The 24,722-nt window shown below is 38.9% G+C and overlaps 1 protein-coding gene across 3 annotated transcripts in view; it reads right to left on the minus strand.

Moving 5' to 3' along the window:
• Positions 1–24,722, minus strand: part of Dync1i1 (dynein cytoplasmic 1 intermediate chain 1) — a 480,988-nt gene that overhangs the window by 410,859 nt on the left and 45,407 nt on the right. The gene's annotated exons all lie outside the window — the stretch shown is intronic.

The raw sequence follows: 24,722 nt of genomic DNA on the forward strand, positions 1-24,722 counted from the left end.
CGCCTATAGTACACAGAGACCTGGTCTCACGTTCTGCATGTCTAACAAGTTTTCAGATGGTGACAAAGCTGTTCTGAGATCTCAGTTTAGAAGTGCTGGAAGTGGAAAGGGTAGACAGAGATTGTATGTGCTGGAGAGATGCTCCTGTTGTTCAGAGTGCATACTGCTCTCGCACAGGATCTACGTTTGGTTCCCAGCTCCATCAGGTGTCTCACAGCAGAGAGATCCTATGCCTCTGACCTCATGCACGTCCACACTCATTTGCACCCCTATTTCCACCACGCATGCACATGATGTTTTTAAAGAGAAATAGAGCTAGCTCCTCACAGCTGTGGAAGAGAAATGAGAAAAGCTGTCGGGACAGGTCTAGATGCCCTGCAATACCAATGAGTTAAATACAGATGAAGACCCATACTGGTAGTGAAACCAGTGCATGTGCTTGTATCGCCTTCACCAACTTGCTCAACAGTCCAGTTGTGGGAGCACAGAAGACAGATGAATTGCTATGAGAAGGAAACTCCATTTCATTTGAAAAGTATCTGGTATCTTGCCACACATCTGATAGGCACATGGAAATGTTGACATTCATTTCTGCGGCAGAAATCACACATATGATGTCACATAACAGAAATAGTACTGAATTGTCCTCCTGCTGCCATACTTCTAACCCATCTTCATTCTTGTTGGGCAAGTCAATCAAGCCACAATTGCCAAAGTCCCTGTTTCTCCATACAAACCTTACTAAACTGGTGATACCTAAATTGAATCTGGGGGTGTTGGCCAAAGGCAGTTTTAAGTGCTTCTAGAAAGTCTAGTTAACTTTTTTTTTTTGGTGGGGGAGGTAAGTCCACATATTTTTAAAGCTTCTAGAATATGAATTCTACATGATTAGTTCATAGGTACCACTCTTACAAATACTGTGTCCATCAGGCATCATCCACTATCCTATTAGACATCCCAGTGTCTTTGCTGTTCCAGTGAATACACCTGAGAGTCTTCTTTTTACCCACTGTTCCCTTAAAGTCTCACTTTCATCGCAATGCCACCATCCAAGGTTCCCTAGCTGCCACAGTTAACCGGTAATTAATGTATCTCTTTAGGATCTCAATAGCAATGCCTCTGCGATATGCATGCCATTAATCCATGCCTGCTCATGATGGCACATGCTATTATTAATAACTGTGGGTACTCTATCACCACTTTAGGCTGTGGTGTCTCTAAATACAGGAACTTGTCTCTGATTAACATAGCATTTGACCTAGAAGATGCCCTGGAAGTACCAGAGGCTGAATGAATAGACAGAGGAACAAACACGAGACTGAACAGAGAATAAAAAAAAAAAAAAAAAAACAGAAAAATTGATGGGAAAACCAAAGCAAGCAGTGTAGTGGAAAATAGAGATGTGATAAACAGAATATTGTAAAGAAAAAATAGGGGTTAGCAGGAAAAAGATCATTAGAGTCTGGAAGACAATGTGGGTGATTTAATCACAAGTAGTTTTAAGAAACATGAGAAAAGAAGTCTGCAGGCAACTTGAAATAGACTCTTAAGTACCTTTCAAACCCAAGAAAAATAGGTAGCAAAAAAATCAATGCATTGAAACCCAACAAAGCTTCAATGTACCATCCCTTTTCAATCACTTGGACGGAAAATGATGTGTTTAGTACATCCTCCTTCTTCATGTTTGGGTCTTAAATAGGATATTTGGATTCACAGTCTGTAGCAGGCTCAGATTGTCTCTGCTGTACTTTTTAAATGACACCAGCCTTCCAAGCAAGATTGATTGTAAACTTGAAAAGGTTATGTGTGATGTAATGAATAACACATGCTACCCCTCAAGCGTCTCGCCAGAAGGGCACACACACACAGCCTTCTGTATGTTCTCATCGTTTAGAAAATGTGGAGATGGAGCTTAATTATCAAGCCAAAGGAAAACTTCCTATTACCCTCACTTAATAGTCTGCTCTAACTCATTCTCTTGGTGAATCCACAGTTATTAGGAGCCAACTATTTTTTATAGTTTACAAATGGCTGTGAATAACTGAGTAGGTAAATGAATATGTTTTGCTAAGTTCCAGTGCAAGACACTGTGACGGTATTAAGATAATTCACACATTTACCCTTCTCTGAGCAGAAATTACAGGTGTGTAATGAGAAGAAAACCTTCCTGTAAAACATGGTCAAGTAACCTCAAGGAACACACATGAATGCACACACTATGAGAGAAGTAGGTATTGATTGACAGGAGTGTTAGGATTTCTCAAGAAACTGTGTTGAAGCTGAACCTTGAAGGCTATGGTCATGCAGAATTCAGTTAATGCCATTGAGGCAAGGATAGAAGATGAAGTAGAGTGTGCAGAGAAGATAAAAAGAGCCTAGTGTGTGTCACATGTGGAGTTTTATAAGGCATGATACTGGGGCTTGTTGAGGGCTTGCATGGAGATCATTTCAAGTTAGAGCCATAACTTTCCATGGGATGGTTAGTGCTAATTTGTTGTCATTATGTGGATTATCTCAATTATGGTGGCATAACAACCGTGAGCTTTCAAGGCTCATGAGGTTCTCCTTACCCAAATATAATTGGTACTATGAGAGACCAATTCAAATGTCTCACTTTAAATTGAAACCATTCATTATTTTATGATGAACTGTCTGCATGTAATTGAGAGGGGTAGAGAGGGCTTAATCTCTTAATTTTTATTATCATGTATATGTGTATGTGTGCATATTATTTAATAATGTGTATATATTATTTTATGGATGTTTTGCCTTCAGGTATGTTTATTCATCAAGTGTGTGTTTGGTGCCTCAGAGAGCAGAAGAGGGTGTCAAATGCCTAGAAGTGGAGTCACAGATTGTCATGAGCCACTGCCTCGACTCTGGGACCTGGACACAAGTACTCAGCAAACACAACACTGCCTTTTAACAGTACCACAACACATTAATTTTATTTTGCACAAACATTTTAAGTTCAGTGTGCTATTCATTCTTCATATGGACAAAACGAGTTTGTGATGGATATTTTATTTTCAAGAAAATTGCAAAGGGCCTGAGAGGGCTCAGTACTTGTTGTCCTTCCAGAGGACCTGGGTTTGATTCCCAGCACCCACCTGATGGTTAACAACTGTCTATTCCTCCAGTTCCAGAGGACTTGGAGCTCTCTTCTATTGCTTTCACAGCTGCCAGACACACATGGGATGCATAACCATGCATGGAGGCAAAAACACATAAAATAAAAATAAAAACTTTGTAAAGAAGAGATAATCATGAGAGTCAGTAATATAATATTTATGTTACAAGATTTTTATTTTCAACACACAGAGGTTTTGTTGTGTAAAATTCTTTGAGGTTTTCATGCATTTTCTAAGAACTTTGATAGTGAAATTAATCTTTGAAATGTTTATCATGCCATTGTTCTGGTCAATTTAACCACATTTCAGCTGTCGAATATTTAACAACCCTTTGTACACGACTAAAATCGTTCCCCACTTTTACTGACTCCCACACCACTTGTATTCTCATTTCATTTGCATTTGATATTCTTAATTGTCATTGTCTGAAGTTGTGGAGATTTTAAACACTAGGTTGTAGTGAGTGAGCATCTGATAAGGGGAGACACAGCCATGCAGGGCCAGGCACTCAGGTCGGGGCTCTAGGGAAGAGGCCAATGCATTAGTTAATGTTTTCACATTATGACATGTTTTATAACCCTAGAAAGGCTTACATAATAAGTATGTGGATGTCGATGTCGTGTTTTCTTTCTTTCTTTCTTTTTTAATGGCTTCTAGTCACACAGTGTGCCCAAGATACCACAGCTCAGGATCGATGGGCATGCATTCAAAGGCAGTCCTGCTCTCCTGCTTCCCCGAGCAGGGTGGGGATGAGGCAGGTGTCCTTAGGTGTTGACTAGGCATGAGCCATGACTATCAGGAGGTCTTCTTTCTCCCATTACCTGCTAACTTCTGATGCTTTGATCTATAACATTCTTTATTGTGATTTAATAAGGATCAGGAGAAACAAATAGACCGAATAGATGTTTATTCAGGGAGAAATAACTTACAACCTAGACAGATGAACACCAGCAGGTTCCTGGTCCCAAGGATGCCTCCAGATGCTCTCATGTCCCTGTGCTGCAAGCAAGAGAGCGCTCTGGGGCTCATCTTCAGACCTAGTTCCCCCAGGTAACTTCCACCCATCTCTGCCCCCAATGGGCATAGTCAGTGCCACAGATGAAGACAAAGTAAATATCTCACTACAATTCTTTACTTCTATTTTTTCCTGAAACATATATAAAGACTTTTTTTCTGCTTCAATCCTTAAGTTTCAATATCATAGTCTTTTCATTAGCACTTATAATGCATAGAAATATGTTTTAGGGTTTCTGAACAGGTGACTATCTTTTGAGTAAGTTTTTTGTGTTATTTGTTTGGTTGGTTGATTTGGTTTGTTTTGGTTTCCTGTTTTCTGAGACAAGGTTTTATTGTGTAGCCCCAGCTGTCCTGAAACTCTCAATGTAGACCAGGCTGGACTCAAACTCAGAGTTCCACCTGCCTCTGTCTCCCAGGTGCTGGGATTAAAGGTGTGTGCCACCACTGCCTGGCTGGTTTAGTTTTTTATTTCATTCTATCACATACTGGCATGAAGTGGATTCTAGAACCATCAGTTCTAATTTATATTGTATTGGGAACCATTATGTGATCAAGTTTGAGAACTGTGGTATATATGTGCAAAAGTAAATAGCATTTATATTCATTATGCTTTCCTTAGGATTATGTAGGATTAAATTGGATCAAACTTGTTCATTTTTCTACACCATGTAATGAATATTTATACATATTTAATATTTTAATTTTCTTATTACTTACAAAAGGAACTGAATTAACATATTATAATTATAAATTTGTCAAATTTTGATATAATTTGAATGTTTAAGGTTATTATTAAGTGCAGACATTTTCTATATCCTTGGTGTTGGTGTTTGTGGTGCTGGTGTGTGTGTGTGTGTGTATGTGTGTGTGTGTAATATATTGTAAGTACTTGTTTGCATATGACTGTATAAATTCATGTGGGTGGGTGTGCCCCTGTGCTCATGGAGGTCACAGGTCAGTATTGGGCTCCTCCTCAATCTCTCTGTACCTAAAGTTCACTGTTTATGTTAAATGGAGAAGCTGCATCTCTGCTTCCCAAGTGCCCATGTTGTGGGGTATTCACCAGAGAGGACTGCTCAGACATGGGCTTAAGTCAATAGAAAAGGCTTTATTAGTGACTATAGTGGCTGTTAAAGACCCCAAGCCTTTCTAAGATTGAACTTTTAAGCACTGGAAAAACCATGTTCTGGGTTGACAAACTTCAGATTACAAGAACAGTTAGCCAGAATTGAAACTATAGAAGCTAAAGAGTAATGCTAGTACACTTTTAGGCTTTCCTAGAACTATATGGATTTTGGTGGATTATGTTTTTGGCAGGTTATGATGTCTACATGCTAAGAGAGAGAGAGAGAGAGGGAGGGAGAGAGAGAATTTGTACCTTGTTGCTATTCACCACTCCTATGGCCCTCCCCCCAGAGAATTGGTATTTTAAAAATCAGTATTTATTTCTTGGTCTACCATTTTAGTGAAAGGGAAATCCCATCAGATGCTTCATTTAATATGGAAAAACAATTTCACCTTTCTCTCTTACCAGAGCCCTAAATTAGTCAACTCAAGTTGCCATAACAAAAATGCTATAGATTAGATGGCTTGAAGAGCAAAAATTTATCATCTGGAGACTGGACATGTGAGAGAAATATTTCAGTCTTGGTAAGGCTGTCTTGCTGATTTATTGATAGCAGTCTTCACTTGTCGTAAAGAAGCCACAGAAAGCTCACTAGTATATCTTCTTGTGAGGACACTAATCCTCTCCTGGGGGTTTCATCCTCAAGGCCTCATACAGCCCTTATCTCCCCAAAATCTCGTCTCAAACACTGTTACATTAGAGCTTATGTGTGCTACAGAGAGTGACTTTGGAGGACATACACTCATCAGGTTATTGCATAACCCGTCTTATCCACTTGTGGATGCTAAAGACAAGGTGCCCATTCTCACCTCCAATATTTTAGCAGCATCAGCTTCTTCCTTGAATCTTCTAGCCTTCTGTTCTCACTATAGTACTGGAACCTAAGGGCTTCACATGCTTTCACTGAATTAAAGCAAAGCCCTATGCACAATGTGTAGAGTTCCCTATATGGCCAGTATTAATCTTTCCCTAGAGCCGGAGAACTCTTCTAATCAGATTTTATCTCTGATTTGTGTGAGCTGAATACATCTGAACCCCATGCCTTTCCTGTTAGAAAGGAATGAAGTACAGAAGCATAATATTCATTCATCTCATACAGTAGTTCTGAGAAAGAGCAATTAGAGAGAGCAATATGCTGCAAATTAGAAATGTTAAATATAGCAAAAGCAAACAGAGTTTTTCTAATAATGTGTTTTAATTATCATGAATTGATATAATGCATTTTGTCTGAGGATATTAAAGTATATTATAACTACATTAGAATTCCTCAAAGAGACTGTGAATGTTTTCAATCCAGCAACCACAGAACAATAAAAAGCCATTTGGGATTTAATTGTAAATTAAGTATTATTGACTCACTTCTTGAAGATTATAAGTGCAATTTCTAGGATGCTATACTGTTGAAGGAGAATTTTCTTAGAACATGTGTTAAGTAATCAGAATATCCAACTTCAGTAGTACATCTTCCTGGACCCCAAGCTCAAAAGTGAGAGAAAGAGTTGCATATACAACAGCTTTTTTTGGAGCCAGGTTGGACACTGGGAGTCAAGAGACCAGGAGTCTCTTTTGTTGTCTTGCTATGCTCTACTGTTATTTGGTTGGTTTGCTTTTGTTTTTTTCGGGGGGGGGGTGTTGTTTTGTTTTGTTTTTCTCCAGTAATGAAGAAAAACAGTCAGGTAAAAAGCTTATTTGTTGATAAGCGTAAGTTCAAACCTAAAGTACTTAGTACATGGAGAAGAAAATACATGGGGAAAAATGAACAGGCTTTGTTCTTAACTGCATGGTGAGAGCCATGGCAAAGCTAACTTTTTCACAATTAGATCTAAAAATTATAGCATCACACTGATTCTCACAGCATCTTCTAGAATTGGTTCAAACCAGCCAGTCCTTACCTTGAGGCACATGAAGCAGGATTCATCCACACGCTCATTCTAAGAATGATACTAAATATTAGAGGCAGAGTATTAATGCCATTATGACCCTCCATACTGACATTTATACAATTTTCTCTACTGTAAAATCCTAGGGATGACAGACAGACAATTGAAGTGGTCATGCCAATTGCTGAAACATGGAAGGATTACCTCTACAGTGCCTGGTAAAACCAGGCCAGTGTCCCAAATGCCTGGCCAGTTAGCTCCTTTAGTTAATCATTTTCTATTGGCATTGTTGACTTATTTACATGTACATCCTTTAATAATCTTGATGTTTCCTGACAACATGAATTAATTTCCCATCAGTATGTAAATACAGGGTGAAGTGATGAGGGCCAGAAATGTTTGGATTTAAAATTTCTCCACTATTTCTTTGCATGTTGCAATATTCACATATGGATAATGAGACATCTTGGAGGTAAAGACCCAAATCTAACCGAGATTTATTCATGTTTCACACAGACCTCATTCACATAACGTGTAGAAAATTTTTATAATATTTTATAACATGTGTATAGTTATAATAGTGATGGTATACATAAAATAAGGTTTTATAATGTGATATTTTCTACTTGTGTGTCATGTCAGGACCTGGAAACTTGGAAAAAAAATTTAACTTTCAGACTTTTGGATGTACTCAGGGCTTGTTACAGGAAAATAGTCCATGCCTTTTATACAGAAAATGACTCCCTGTAAGGACCTTTCATGTCTCTATTCAGCCACATCAAAGAATAGGTGATTTTGACATATTATGAAACTACAGAATAGAGTTTTGTCTGATACTTGATAATTTTGCCAAACTATGTTTAGAGGGAAGAAGAGGTCTCAGTAGCAAGACAGAAAGGCATAATTGATTACTCTATTAGGGTGCTGTTACAGCATGAAACAGCCACCCTAAGAGTGTAAAAAGATTCAGCTAATAATGTTTCTCTGACATCAATAAAATTAGTTGTTTCTCATCTCTGCTGTGAAATTTCTGACTCACTTTAGCCCTGTGTATTATTCTATTATGGCATGATTATTCTCATTATGTGTCCCCAAACCTATCAACAGATAGAGTCTAGACTCCAATTATCTCTATATTTAGTCAAAATAGTCAGGCTTCATCTGTTTTCAGAACAGTTAATGTGTTTGGCTCATTACTCTGAAAACACTGCGTACAATTTAGCTCTGGCATTAGCTTATGTAAGGAGCATAAAGGTCCACTGTGTGATGGTTTTATCCTTTCCCGATGGCTGTGAGTCAGGAAATCACAGCTATTATTTCTGATCACTTATTGTGTACCAGACACTATGTTCACCTTTTATATGTATTATTCATCTAGTCCTCACGACAACAAATTATTCCCACTGTACCGCTTGAGGAGCTTTCCACGAGCCACACACTGAGGAAGCAGGGACAGCAAACTTGAAACATCTGGTGTCAAAGCCCAAGTCTTAACTACTTTGCTGTGTGTTGTCTCTGATTTCACAGACTCTGGTGTTAAGTTTGGTGTTCATACAGGCCACATACAGTTATGTCTTCAAAGGGTGGAATCTTGTACCTCTCCCATGAGACTCTCTCTCTGTGTGTGTGTGTGTGTGTGTGTGTGTGTGTGTGTGTGAACCTGTACATGTGTGCTTGCGTTCAGTGGTTGTTGTTGAGACAAGGTATCACCGTGTAGCCCTGGATGGCTTGAAACTCAATTTGTATAGCAGGATGGCTACAAATACACAGAGGTCCATCTGCGCTGCCTCTTGGATGCTAGGATTAAAGACGTGTACCATGCCAGCATGAGATTACTTTTTAATATAAAAATGGCATTTGTTCAGATGTATATCTGTGGTGGGATTATTATGCCTCTGCTCTAAACCCTGGAATGATTTTGCATTACTCCACACGTAAACTCAAAGAACACTTGGATTAGCTTCCATTCCAGACTTCTTCATTTATTCTTATCCAACAAATCCTTCCTCAGACTCTCTGCCTTACTCCTTCTGATGCTGAAGCTATATGTGACTTTTGTATCCTCAGACTCCATTATGTATTATTTCTTTACAGGAATACATTTCTAGAGGTTGGAGAGATAGCTCAGGGGCAGTGAGGGTTCTTGTTCACCCCTAAACACTCCTGAATCCTCCATCTCACACATGTGACTAGAGGCTATTATTAAATGAGAGGATGGTAATTGATCGATATGGTGGTGTCCTTTCCAAGCAGATGCTGGATAAGGTCTGTCTGTGGATAACAGCCAAGTACTTGAGTCTATGTTCTCAGTTCCGAAACTAGATTAAATGTTCCTGTTTATTTCTGAGCTACTTTTTTAAAGAAAATTCTATTTTTTAAAGGAGCTACCATCATGAAGGTACTGAGAAAGAGTAAGAAAAGGGGCAAGGGAGGTTGGGATTTATACTGTCTGATCCTTAAGCTTGAGATGTCATGTGTTTTCAACACTACTCACAACGCTTAAAAATATTTTATGTGTTCCTAGAGTGATTGTCAGAACACAGCTCTTAAGTTATCAGACTACTTTCATCAGATAAAATATTTATGCTTTGTAATATAAAGAACAGATATTATTATAAGTTCAACATCATTTTTAGCAGTTCTGCTAAGGGGCATGGATAGCACTGATGGCTTTGTGACCATCTACTACTAATTCCAGAGTTTATAAACGTTGTCTTCTTTGTGGTTATTAAAAGTTGGGTCTGGGGAGATGATCCAGTTGTGCTTGATAGGCAAATGGGTGGACCCAGCACTCTTGTAAAGAAAAAGGAAAAGCAGGGTACAGACACATGCTTGTAATCTAAGCACTGAGGAGGTAGAGAGAGAGAGAGAGAGAGACAGGAGGATTCCTAGAGCATGCTGACCAGCCAGCTTAGCCAAATTATCAATTTATAGATTAAAGGAGAACCCCTCTCCCCTCTCTCAAAAAGAAAACTGGAGAGCGACTGTGACTAGGGGAAGGCCTTGTTTCAGGTCCCTACATACAAGCACAGATATGTGGCTGTACATACACACACGCGTGCATACACACATGCACACACGCGTGCACATGCATGCACACTTTTCAGGAATAAGAACTGAAAAGGGGCATAAATGAAGACAGAAATTCTAGTTCATAATCTGTTTTGCATTATATAGGCTTCCTTAGCAATTCAGCCTCTTCACTACAAGGATAGTACATACTCGTCAGTAAAATGTTAGAAACACCTTGAAAAGTTTGAGCCAAACACTCCAATGCCAACAATTGCAAGAAAATCTAAGGAGCATATGGTCTATGTCCTTTCATTCTCTTCCTGTATGCTTAAAATGTGCCGTATCTGTGATAAACTCGTATTATGCAAGACTGATTATAGTTTTTAAAGTTTATCCTTTATGACTTGTGAAGCGAAGTGTGCATGCAACACACAATATTTTGAGAAAATAGAAAGTAAAAGAAAAAAGTGAACAAATCCCATATGTCATCGCCCCCACACAACTATTACTGAGATCCCAGCATATGCTCACCCGACTTTTTCTAGAGTATTTTCTCATGCTGTATTGGTTATTGATTTGAGCACAGCTAACACAGAAATATTTATAGGTCCCATGTTGTAAAATAATTTCTGAGGGCTGATCATTTTTTAACTATTTTGGTTCATCTGTGTCTCGCCTCTTGGCTCAATAGAACAAAACTCTTAGTAGAACCAGGCTGTACTTTTAACTCCCTCTTTACTGAGTTCATGAGTGGGCTAATACATAAGATCAGAATGTCAAATCAGGCTCACTTTGTTAATAATTGCAAAGCGTGGGGCTACCAGGAAGCATGGACAAATCGGATAATCTGGGACATCAGAGAGCACTTTGCAGGTCCTGTCTTCCCATATGAGACACGAACTTTGTGATGTAGACAAGAGCTGAGGTTTCAGAAGAAAGTCGTGATTGTATCTCACAGGAGGATGAGTGTTTAGTTTATAAATTGACTTAAGCTGTGTAACATGTGATGTTCTTCAGGGACCCTGTGTTGAGAACCTAGAGTTGCTAGACCTGTTTGTTTGCTGAGGGGTCCACTGAAGCATCCTATATATACTAACCTTTCTGCTCAGCAAATATTTTTAGTTTATTTATCTGGAGTTCTAGTTGAATAAGATATTAGATTAAGTTAAGCCACTTTCATTCTCTCTTTGGAATAGATTCTCCCAACACGCTCAGAGAAATGAATAGACCTTCTGCTACAATTGCATTTGCTACCCCTGAACAGGCTGTTCATCTAACCGCCCCCCTCCACACAGTGGGATATGTGGTGATGATTATTGGTGGGTTTGTTCTGAAACATACTTAGCCATTTTCTGCTCAACAACTCCCTCTCTCTGGGCTGCTGGCTTATTCTTATCCACTTACCGTATAAGCAAGGTAGAAAAACCTAGAAGGCAACATGAGAGCAAACCTAGAAGATTTTGGGTATAGCCATTATTTTATCTATTTTATTAATTCATATTAACTACATAAAACAGTGGGTTTTGTTACAATGTTTCCATGTGTTTGTGTGAAGTACTTTGATCACATTTACCTTTCTCACCTCTCTTCTTCCTGACCCTCTTTCTTTCTAACAAGTCCTTCTCTATTTTCAAGTCATTTGGTTTGTTTGTTTGTTTTAGTGTAGATTCAGCATCTGTCAGAAAACACACATTTTCTTTCTAAGTCTAGCTTATTTTCCTTACTATGACGAACTTCAGGTCCATCCATTTCCTGCAAGCATTATTTCATTGTTCTTCTTGGCTCAGTAATACTCCACTGTGTATAGATGCTGTACTTCCCTTAGGTCCTCCTCTGTTGATGGCCACCTATGCTGGCTCACTACTAGACTCGTAGCAGTGACACAAATACACCCAAAGTGACTCAACAAAATTTATCAATCCTTTGTAGGTTATTTTTGCCTCCACTCTGTGTTTTGTAGGTCTGTGGGTTTGACAAATGCATAATTTTAAGGGTCTACCACTGTAACTTAACTACTGTAAAAGTTGTGTGCTCCTCTATCACTCCTCCCTTACTTAGACTCCCTGACAAAAACTGAACTTCTAACTATCTCTGTAATTTTGTGTATTGTATTCTAGGACACCATATGGTTGGAATCATGTAACATTCGCTTCCTTTACTTACTAATAAGTGTTTAAATTTCTCTTCTGTGTTTCCACAGCTGAGAGTTGGGTATTTTCGTTGTTGTTGCATAATATTCGATTATATGGATGTACCACGGTTTATCCATTCATCCACTGAAAGATAGTTTAACTGTTTCCATGTTTTGGGAATAACACACAATACTGTTGGTAAATATTGTGTAAAAGTTACTGTATGGACATACTTTTATAGTTTTTTAGTCATTTGCATAAATACCCAGCAGTGCAGTGGTTGTTAATTTTATAAGAGATTGTCAAATTGTGTTTCTAAGTGACTGCATCATTTTGCATTCCAGAAAACACTGAACATAGTCCCTGCTGTTTCTCTCATCAGCATTCAGTGCCCTTACTAAGTGATCTAGTAAGAATACCATAGCTTTCATCTGAAATGTCCTAATGGCATGTAGCAAACAGTACACATCTCTCCATGTACCTGTTTTCCATCACGTACCTTCTTGATGAGCTGTCTCACTATATCATCTGCACCTTTTGTTTGAGTCTCTTGCTTGCTTATTGGTGAGTTTTAGTTCAACCACCTGCAGTCGTATCATATTTTAGCAGGCATATTGAATTCTTTACACACAGCTATTGTATTTATAGTTTCCCTTCCCTCACAGTATTTTCAAATTTTTCCCTTATTGAACTTAGAACATGGCTATTTAAAAACATTTTTTTACAGTCTTGATGTTTTCCACACCTTTGTGTCTGTTGTGCCCAGTTTTTCTTACTTCATAGTACTTGGCTTTCATGAGACTAGCCATGTAATTTATACTGTCCTCAAAACACCATACTGTCTATTTCAGAACTTGAGTGAGGGATCTACTTTAGAGAGGGTCTAAACTCATATCTCTGCTGGGATCCTAGGATCATTAGGAATCTATGATCAGTTGAGACTAAAATTATACTAAATAAGTGGCTTAGTCTGTTTTGAGTGACTTAAGTGATATATGGGGATTGAAAAACCTTTAAAAGTACTGGTTTGTAATGATAGCTCCCATGGGAAGTGCTAGCATTCCACACATTAGGATAGGCCACACAAAATAGATGTTTTAAAGTTCAAAAGACATCACACACTGAAAAATTCATCTTAGTCAACTAAACCATTGTTCTCTGCACAAAATCAGCATATGGCTGATACATAGCTATTGATGTGAGTAAATTAACATTTGACAATAACACTGTAGTTCCCCAATTAAAAAAGGTAAGGCTAGCTTCACACATCAAAATAAGGACTACGAAACTTGTATCCCTCTGTATTTTAAGACTTGTATGTGTCTACACTCATTCATATGTGTGTGTACAGAAATGAAAACTCACTATAATTTTCTAATCAGGAAAGAACTAGAAACATAGGGAAGTCACAGAGTTAATGATTTTTTGCAGCTCAAATTCTGTTCCTAAGGCTGGATGCCAATGACACCCGTAGTATATCCCAGATGTGCTTTGAACTAATTAAATGCAGAGGATTACACAGGAACAAACTGTTACTATTACCACACTCCTGTTGACCATCATGCTGGATTTGGAAAATAAAGTCAGGAACTGCAATTTGCCCTAAAAATTAAAGGAAATTCATTTACAAGTTCCTCTCATTTCATTGCTTGTTGATGAAATCTACTTTTAAAGCCAAATTAACCACATTGTCTATTAACATTGATCACATTAGCTAGATAATTGCCAAAGCCTCATCTAACTTCACTGTGTGAGGCAAGGCCCCTCAATGCAGTGTCCTCTTTCACATCAGCTTGGTTCACAAAATTTCTTCAAAGGCCTGAGCCTTGGAATGACCTATGTCCCTACCATTAGTTGGAATTGTTTAGTTCGTATAAGCCTAGGGTGGGGCATGCAAAGGCACTTCTTCCCCAAATGGAGTGCAATGACTGAGTCTTGAATCAGGGTGTCACTTTGTAGAGAGCAAAGGGCTGTGTTAAGAGATGAATACAAGCAGGGCTTTGCAAAGGGTGCCATGGTGTCCCTTGGAATAAGACTTTGAACTGGAAAACAAAATCCTCATCCTTCTCAAGTCTGTTATTGTTCACAGACTTGCCCCACACCTTGGGATCTTATCATGCAGGAGGTGGAGTGGACTTTGAGCCCAATGCAAATATTTTGCAATTTTGCCAGTGAAAATCTGGCAAGTACATTTTGTACCACACTGGTGCACAACAGGAATAATCAAACAATAACTAAAAACAAGGCACATAACATTCATATTTTATTCACTGAGTGAAGATAGATCCATGAGACCTATATACTGAAAATATACATTTTGGAGAATGAGGGCATATTTAATGGTTTTTTGTTTTTGTTGTTGTTGTTTTGGGGTGTGTGTGTGAGAGAGTGAGTGAGTGAGTGAGTGTGTGTGTGTGTGTGTGAGAGAGAGAGAGATCATGGCTGGTTTCTCAAGATTATATTTATTTGTTGTACCATTGGTAGGACTACTTCAGAATCTTCTGTATTTCAGATTAGAAAAATAAATGCTTTTGTGTATGGGTCACAGATATGCAGGATGTTTGAAACCAATATTTGTCTCCCTGGGGAAAATGAACACCCAACTCAAAACTCTAAGTGTGATGCACAATTACTACTAACAAACTGTAAGCATAACTTTCAAACTTGAATCTTGCTTCCTGTAAAACTGAAAAAAGGCCCTCTGCTTTCCCTACTTGACTATAGTAGACAGTAAAGAATATTTTATGAAAACTCCATATAAAGTACATTACATTAGAGGGACATCAGATTGCATGTTGTTAATTTCTCTCATAGAGTGGAAAAAAGTATAATGAGAACAAAGAATGGCTTGGTGACTATCGGTGATGTGTCACTTAATAGCAGTTGAGTTTATTTCCCAAATTACTTTCTTTTTCTGTTCTGCTAGTACATTATTCAGGCCATTAGAGGGAGATGGTACTTTGTGTGAGCAGAATTATGTATGGTCTACTCGGTAATGCAAGTGGGATCTCTGCTCCCTGATTGTAGCATTATAAGCTCCCATTAGAACATGGGCCATTAATCATCCTGCACCCAGGAGACAGAGCCAGATCCTCTGGTAATCTGTGAACAGTGACACCCTTTATAACAAGGTTATGCCTTTCCATCCTCATCATGGTGAGCAGAACTTCCAGAATACATGGCACCACATTTCCATTAGACAGTTAGCAGTAATGATCAATAAAAGAAGATCTATTTCTCCTCCGTGGAGCAGATTCAGAATGGGGAATATGAGGGTGCACACGAGGCCACATAGCTCACTGAGAAGCACACCAATGCCTTACACCAGCGGGGAATGTTTGCAAATGGGGTGAGGATGGAAACAAAAGGCAGACATTTCTTCTATAAGATGTAACTTGACCTTCAAAACATCCACATGCAGCGGGTGTGTTGGTATTTTACAGACATCTGCGGTGGTTAAATGGCTCCCTGAAGTTAACGGAAATTTTCTAATGCACAGTAAGGTTTGCTTTGCAATGGGTCAGACTGTGCAAGAATATTTCACTGTATTACTGTATCAAAACTTTTCTTTCTTTGCATTCTTAAATAAGAACGCTGGAGAAAAGGTGAACTGGGATGTGAAGTGAAAGAACCAAGCAATGGCAACTTCAGGTTGCACAAAACTCTGACATGTTACAGTCATGTCCTTATGTGTGGTGCAAAATATACTCATGCAGTGAAGACTGGTGTGCAGTATTTACTCTACATAGTTTTCGATAATTTTGCTCCAGTCTTCATGGAGATTTTTTTAGATGGTAAAGATGATTAAAGAGGATCTCTTACTTGGCTTTACATTTTTCTTCAATTTTTAAACTCTTATGGTTATGATTAACACTGTTATTAGTGTGTGGGTGTGACATATGGGAGCGTGCCTGCCATACCATGCTGTGTGGGGGTCAGAAACAGCTTTCAGGAGCTGATTCTCTCCTTCCACTTTGTTGAAGGGATTTGTCATATTTCTACTTCGTGGCATACTACAGCCTGATATTTGACTGCTTTTCAGTCACCACCTCCGGTCTTGTTATAGAAGTGCTGGGTTTCAGATGCCCTACCCCACAGCAACTTTTAACCTGGATTCCAGGGATGAAACTTGGGTTTTCTGACTTGTGCAACAAGGCTCTTATCCACTGAGCTATCTTGATAGGCTGATTTGTCTTGTTTTGTTTTTCTTTTTGGGATAGGACTTGCTATGTAACTGACCTCTAATTTGCTTTGCAGCCCAGGCTAGACTGGACCTCAGTCTTCAGGTGTGCACCATGACACGCAAACTTAATCACTTGTTTTCAGCTCTTTTCTACCACCACAGTGGCATAACCCTCCAGGCAACATCTACCCCTGTTATTCTCTCGTGTTTGTGTTTACAGCATGTGTGTCAAAATTTTCTAATTTCAGTCTCAGGTTGGAGACAACTGAGAATGTGTCAGTAAGATGGCTGGCTGCTTTGGGAGAGGATCCAGATTTGATATTCAGAATTCAAATGGCACCTCACAACTGTCTGTAACTCCAGTTCCAAGGTTACACCATCTTCTTGCACCTGAGAGTATCAGGCATGCCCATGGTACACATATACACATACAGGGAAAGGACACAGGCACACCAAATTAAAATAAATCTTTAAAAAAAGAATTACAAGGTCAGATCACTGTCTGGGACGGACTTTTACAAACCATCACTCAGATGGTTTGAAGAAACCTTAGATTTTTTTTTTTCAGCCATAGGTATCCCCACTAGGGCCATACATTTTTAGAAAGAGAAATTTGAGATGCAGGTTGAAAGAAAACCCAATGAATGAAGATAAATATATCTTAACTATAGGATGCTCAAGACTAAAGCAAGGTTAGGACTTGGCATTTCACCACCCTCTGTGGTTTCTGTATTCGCCACAGGACAAGGACTGGCTATAATTTTTGTTATGATAGATGCTTGGTTAGAAGTAAATGAATAAGCTGAAGGTGTCATCTGTACTTTAGGTACAACTTTCTGTATAAAACACATTGTAAATTTCTACTGTGCTTTTTCTTTTTTTTTTTTTTTCTTTACAAATATTTTTTTATTTTATTATTTTACATGTCGATCCCAGTTCCCTCTCCCTTCTTCCCTCCCTCCCTTCCTCCTTCTTACCCTCTCAGCCCTCTCACATGCACCCTGACCACCCTCCCCTCCCATCCCCCCACTCCAATTCCACATGTAGGGCAATGCCATCCAGGTGGGGTCATGTCAGGGTGGCCAAGTGACCTAAGGCGCCAGACTCGAGCTCAGCTTCCTCTTTACAAATATTTAACATGTCTTCCCAAGTCTAAGTTATGGGAATTGTTTTCTTTTTTTTTTTTTTTTCTTTTTTTTTGTATACAAATGATTCGTATTATTTATTTTTCTTTTTTTTATTTATTTTTTTCTTTTTTTTTATTTAATTTTATATAACAAAGTCCAATTAAATGAAAACAAACATTTATACACAATATTTGAGAATTTGGGCGTCGTTCTTTCCAAACTACTTCCTGCTGGTAAGGGGCGCTGTCTTGGGGGATTCGAAGAAGATTCAGATATCCTAGCTGTAGTCTGTAGGGCTGTTTTGTCCAGCTGTTTGGGATGTAGGATCAGCTTGTACTCTGTTTCAGGCAGTCTGGAATGATCAAACCACATTATCTACTGTGCTTTTTCAAAAGGAAATCTTTTTTATTTTGTGTGTTTGTGTGTTGTCATGGGGATATGTACACATGAGTGAAGGAGCCCATGAAGGTCAGAAGACACTTGGATGCTTGGGAACTGGAGTTATAGGTGATTGTGAACTATCTGATATGGGGGCTGAGAGCTAAACTTGGGTCCTCTGCAAGACTAGTTCACTCTCCTCACTGCTGACCCATAAAAGCACTACGAAATAATGGATAATCAATGGATTGCAATGGAATTTCCTACATTCTTCCCCAAAGAACAGGCTACATTGTAGTCAATCCTCCCTCAAAGGTTAGGAAACCAAGACTCAACAGCAGCAGAGCCACCCTTGTTTGGTCCATGACATGTGACTACACAAACCAATCTTTCCCATCTACATACTCCTTTGCCATCTCGTGACCCTGGGATTTTGCTGTTTATCTCTCAGCTCTCAAGAAAGTGATTCTAACTTAATGTATCCTAAAGGTACTTAAATTTTTGAAAATTTTAAAAAACAAAACTTTTAGGGTCTAAAGAAGTGGAATTATAAAGGTCAAATGACAAATTATAGTGGTTGATATGTTTAGCCAGAGATATGTTTAACCATATTCACAGTTCTCTGAAGTCATATTCTCAAAAATACTTTAATAATTAATATATTAATGAATTCTCATTAATTTACACACAAAATGAAACAATACTTTGTTTGCCTGTTAATATCAGTTACCTTGTAATCCTAAATGTACTGAGATGTTATCATTAATATTTTCCAGAGCACAATTAACTGCAAATGAGCTTATTAAAATATTTACATTCTGTTTTATTTTTAGTAAGTATATTTCAATTTGAATTAAAATTTTGCTCCCAAAACATGAAGTATGTTGAATTTCAGCTTTTTTGTGTCTCTGCAGGGACCTGATACAAAGACTTAGACTAATTTTATTTTATTCTTTTGTTTCTTACCTACTACCAATTTCCCCTTTCCCTTCATTCCGTTCTTCTTTAGTAGAGTTCAGATTATTCTAACTTCAAATCTGAATTTAGTTTGTAAACTCTTCTGGAAATACTAAATGCTGTGTTAGTCAGTGCACAACATGTAATCCTAATAGTGGCTTCCCTAAAAAAAAAGGATGAAGTAAGCCACAATCTTAGAATTGCAGCCAGTATGAGGCATGCTTGTAGATAAATTCATAGGCTTCTGCTCATCTCTTCCAATTATCTCTGTATTAGATGCTGTAACTAAGTAGTTGATAACTAGTTGATAAAACCAGATAAAACCAGCTATCCTGCTGGTTCATACAACATCTCTGCCAGAATCACAGTGTTCCCATGGTTCATGTGACCTTTGCATGAAAGTCTTCCAAAGGTGTACAAAGCATCCTGGTGGATGTTGAACTAAACCTTATCTCTCAGCCCAAAGCAAAGGAATGGTAAGAAAGGGGATGCAGTGGTAAAGATTTTCATGAGTTTTACCTGTAACAAAGTTAGTTTCTCCTCCTTTTTCCTCTCTAAGGGGCTCATGGATCTGATTCAATGGTTTATGACCTTGGACAATACATCATTATTTTCATGAAAGACTAACTGAAATTTAACATTTCCTTCTTTTGAGAGCATGGGTAAGAAATCTGTGCCTTTTACATCAGAAGAAATTATAGTTATTTTCTTATTACATTAAATTTGCAGGTATCATAAAAGGTTGTTTGGATTATTTTCTAAAGCAAAACCAAAGATGTTATTAGACCTTCATTAGGTGTTATTTAATGTGATTTTTGAAAAGTACACACATCACTAGAGTATAAATATTGTCTAATAACTTAATATCTGTATTTAAAGGTAATCATTTTTCTTTAAAATCTTACATATTTTACCTTATTATTGTAATATGTTTTTCTGGTAAAGGGTCTATTTCCTATTGACAATGTATTCTGGGCACAAAACAAACTAAAATTTCTCATTTCTTCTGCTAATACACAAAACTACAGTGCAAACATTCTCCTTTATAAATGATTTGTAATATGAAAATGGGGGATGATTTTGTGGTGGTGATATAAAATCAATTTAAAATGGATGAAAATAAGATACACTATAAGTAACCTAGTTTGTAAGAAAGTTTTGGAGTAAGCCCAAAACAAGGATTTTTCCTACAAGTTTGGAAAATGTCACTGATCCAAGAGAAAATGGGTGTGTCTTCCAACAAAAGGCAGCTGAGTTCTTTAGTCACCATAATTGGGACCCTATTAATCAACAAGGTCAACTCTTTTTTTTTATTATATTTTATTTTATTTTATATAACAAAGTCCAATGAAATGAAAACAAACATTTATACACAATATTTGGGAATTTGGGCGTCATTCTTTCCAAACTACTTCCTGCTGGTAAGGGGCGCTGTCATGGGGGATTCGAAGAAGATTCAGAAATCCTGGCTGTAGTCTGTAGGGCTGCTTTGTCCAGCTGTTTTGAATGTAGGATCACCTTGTACTGTTTCAGGCGGTCTGGTATGATCAAACCACATTAGTCTGGAAGGAATCTTTTCATTTTCTGTGGAAACAAAAATAGAAATCCTTTTCCCCAGTAACTTGTCCTTCAACTAAAATTTTGGAGTCAAAGCATTTTTGTTTTTAATTTAATTTATTATTTTACATGTCGATCCCAGTTCCCTCTCCCTCCCTCCCTCCCCTCCACCCCTCCCTCCTTCCCTCCCTTTTACCCTCTCTACCCTCTCACATGCACTCCAACCACCCTCCCCTCCCATCCCCCCACCCCAATTCCACATGTAGAGGAATGCCATCCAGTTGGGGTCATGTAGATCTGACAGGTCATGTGAAGTAGGGACTAGGGCTTCTCTCCTGTCTCTAGATTAAGGCAGTTATCCCTCCATGGAGGATGTGTTCGCAAAGTCCTTTTGTGCACCAGGGATACATCCTGGCTCCACTGTCTGAGGTCTCTTAGACTGCTCAGTCCTTCTGGCTGAGACCCATAATCAGGGGGGCCCGAGTCAGTCCCATGCTGGCTTCCCAGCTATCAGTCTAGTGGCCGTTAGCTCCTCCTTGTTCAGGTAAGCTGTCTGTATGTGTTTCTGCCACATGGTCTTGTCCTCTCCATCTGCATCTGGGTTCTAGTTCGACTCAGTGTTTATGTATGGGTGTTTGATCCTGTTTTCAACAGGCATTAGTTGAGGCTCCATGGAGAAGTTAGTTGTCAACAAGGTCAACTCTTATACCAAACATCCAACCTCCAGGGCTCTTTTTAGTGCTTTGACCCTAAATATGTACATCATTTCCTTGAGGGCAATTTCTGTTATCACTTATTACACATAACTGCTTTATACTTTAGCTAATACAGTTACACAAAAATAATATTATAGTTAATGATAATAAATCTAAAAGAAAATATTAATCAATGAATTAAGAACAAGATTCTATGTACAAAAAAGAATACTCAATATATAGCAAAACCAAAACCATGGTCATTCTAAAAAGATAAAGTAAAAGAAAACTCTAAAACTCAGTAGAAAATGCAGACAGTAGAAGTGATGTTTGTCTTCTGATAACAAGTGACATTTCACAATCATAAGGAAATATATACAAGGCCCTGGGTTGGATCCCAAGCACTGGGAAAAAGTAGAAAATTGGAAAAAATTGAGAACTAGAGAAGGGATCTCCACAAAGCCCCCTCATTAATGATAGATTGAAGGAAAAAGGAGAGAAAGAACTTCCAAGAAAGTCTTCCAAGAGGTCTCATAAAAGCCAGATCCTGAGGGTATATCCTGTGCAATGGATGAAACATGTCATGTGACCATGAACTGCTTCACTATTGTTGAAGAAAACAATTCCCTCAGTTGACAGAGAGAAAATCAAGAACAAAGCAGACCCATGAATCACAGGACTTCTACAGCAGGCAGAGATGGAGGATCGTTTGGGAATCATACAGCAGAAAGAGGTAGGAGCATGCAGGGCTGCTAAGGAGGAGAGTTTCAGGACAAGGGATAAACCACAGCAAAAAAAATTGGTCAGATTTCACTGAGCCATAAGCTGATGTTTGTCATGAGGCGTTAGAAAGCATTGTAAGATAAATATTTGGCTGAATTACTAATAGATACATAGAAAAAAAAAGGGATGGGATGGGGAAGGAAAAGTGACTATGCAATATATGATGTAGCTGATATATATATAATTATTAAAGTAGGTGAGCAGAAAGGGAAGGGCAGTAACCAAGCCTAGTGTCGGTTTTACTTTATAGGAAGGCACTGCGTGATATACATTCTAAAAGTATGTAAGATTTCAGGTCTGTATGTTTGGCACTGGACAACCAATTGGTGAGCTCTTCCTGGGGAAGGCCACCTCTCTCACTCCCAGCTTTGCTTAGTTGATTATAGTTCTTTGTGTACATTTGAAGCCTGGTGGGCTTTTCCCCATCCATGTTGTTGGTGTCATCCTTGTTCAGTTCATGTTTGGGCAGTCATGATGGTGAGACTTTACAAGTGTAGCTTTTGATGTTACTAAGAGTCATAATCTCACAATCAACTCCCTGAAACTTTGATTGTACAATATTTCTACCTCCTTTTCCACAATGTTCCCTTAGCCTTAGGTGTGGGGGGGTGTTTTATTATATTTAGGAACACACACACACACAGAGAGAGAGAGAGAGAGAGAGAGAGAGAGAGAGAGAGAGAGCAAACAATAACAAGCACTGAAAAGGAAGGCTATGAATTTAAAGGCAATTGGAAAGAGATAATTGGGATGGTTTGCAGGGAGGAAAGAGAAAGAAATGTCATAAATTACAATCTGAAAATAGGCAAAAAAGCAAAAAAAAAGTAAAGTAAACATTAGCATAGAGGATTTTAAGACAAAATCACGTGCTGTGTAGCGCCCAAGCTACGATCTGCTGCACTAATCAGGGAATGGCCTAGAGAATTAAATAAAAGAAAAGAACCCAGGTCATTCATTCAACAGCAATGTCAGAATGCTGAATGCCATTTATTGAGGGGATGGGGTGGGCTTATATACTGACTCACAGCACAGTGGGAAACAACAGGCTTTTCAGGCTTAGCTGCTCCCCAGCAGATGTGTGTTAGCAAAACAGGAAGAGTACCAATAACAACTCCAGGGCAAGATGTTCCAGCCAACAGCTTCAGGCTTGTTCAAGGTGCCTCAGGGATCCATGCAGGACCTAACAATGCTGCAAGTAATGGCTGAGTTAAGATGGATAGCCATTGACAAAAACATATTTTCATTACGAAAAATATAGAACAATATCATGGGCAAAGTGATTTCTTTTATATAAAATAAATAATCTCAGTTGCCTTAAACTAAAAATTTGGCTGTTGTGTTCACAATACAAAGGTAGACCCTGAGATTTAAGGTAATCAGGTACTGAGCCCCAGTGAGGGCTTCCTGAGTGTTGCAGCTAGGATGGAAAGGTATTCTGACAGTTGGGAACCAAGGAAAACCCACAGAATTATTGTAAGCATAGCATCTTACAGCCGTGCTCCAGGGAAAGGTTGGCCCAGTGCAAGGGTAACAGCTCTGGTCCATCAGGGGAGGGTTTCCCCCAGCGAAGCTGTTATAGCTCTGCCCTGCTGTGCTCCAGAGAAGGGTTATAGCTCTGTTCGGGTTCCCTGGAGTGTAACAACTCTGCTCTCACAGGGGAAAGTTTCCCCCTGGGAAAGTGTTACAGCTCTGTTCTGCTCCACTCCAGGGACAGTTGTTACTGCTGGGCTGGTCTGGGCTCTGGTGAAAGTGTCACACCCACACCATATAACAAACTTCACTCAAGGGATTCACCGGGAAGGAAAAAATCAGGAGGGTAGTTGCCTCTAGGGTTAGAAGCAGCAGCAAATTGAACAGAGTATAGATCTTATATAGGGTTTCTGGGTGGAGGGTTCCCCAGGGTGCTTGGGATTGGTGGGTTTTTGTAGTTGACTGTGGGTCGAGGTGAGGGATCGGTAGGATTTCAAGTCCTGGCCCTGGGGTCAAGGCAGGGTCAGAGTGTTCTTTCCTTAGCCCTTCTTATCCCATAGGCCTGGTACCAGTAAAATGGAGCCAACCAAGCGAGGTAGGGGTTACCCATCTGAACGTTTAGAGTTTTGTTGACTTTGCACTTAACTGTGCATCTGCTCTTACTCCTATTCGTGAAATGGCTGTTTCTGAGCCAAAGTTGATAACTAAAGAATGATACCTGCAGCCTCAAAGCCCACATCATCTAGGTCAGAGGGGAACAACCAGAGAAGCACTGAAACTTTTGAAGTGCAATTCCAAGTCACCTGGAGAGAGCACCTGAGCATCTCAGCTTTGCTCCTGAGTCTTTTTGTTCAGGTCATCTCTGGGAAGTGTTGGAGGTTGTGTGTGTGATTCACAAAGTATCAGAAGATAGTTTTGTACATAGTGAATGGTGGTTCTCAAAGAGTGATGGACTTGGGCTAAGAAGATACTCTGTAACTGTCCATTATAGTGTTTCAGGATAGACATGTTAGGGGCAAAAGGGAAGTGTGGAAAGAATTCCAGATAGAGGGAAAACTGGAGTCATGCAAGCAAGTATAGGTCCTGTCTAGGCAATCATGCACTATTCACTTAGCTAGCAGGCATGTGGAGGCAGAGAAAGGAAGAGAGAGATGTGAAAAATTAAGAAATGCATGGAAACCGTCTCTGTGGTCTTCAGAGCTAATCCCACCCCTTTGTCTTTGTCCCTAGACGAAGTAGCAAGAGTTGTGTAGTTTGTACCTTTCTTTTCATTG

Source organism: Phodopus roborovskii, unplaced genomic scaffold, assembly GCF_943737965.1.
Source record: "Phodopus roborovskii unplaced genomic scaffold, PHOROB, whole genome shotgun sequence".
NCBI classification, from domain to species: domain Eukaryota; kingdom Metazoa; phylum Chordata; class Mammalia; order Rodentia; family Cricetidae; genus Phodopus; species Phodopus roborovskii.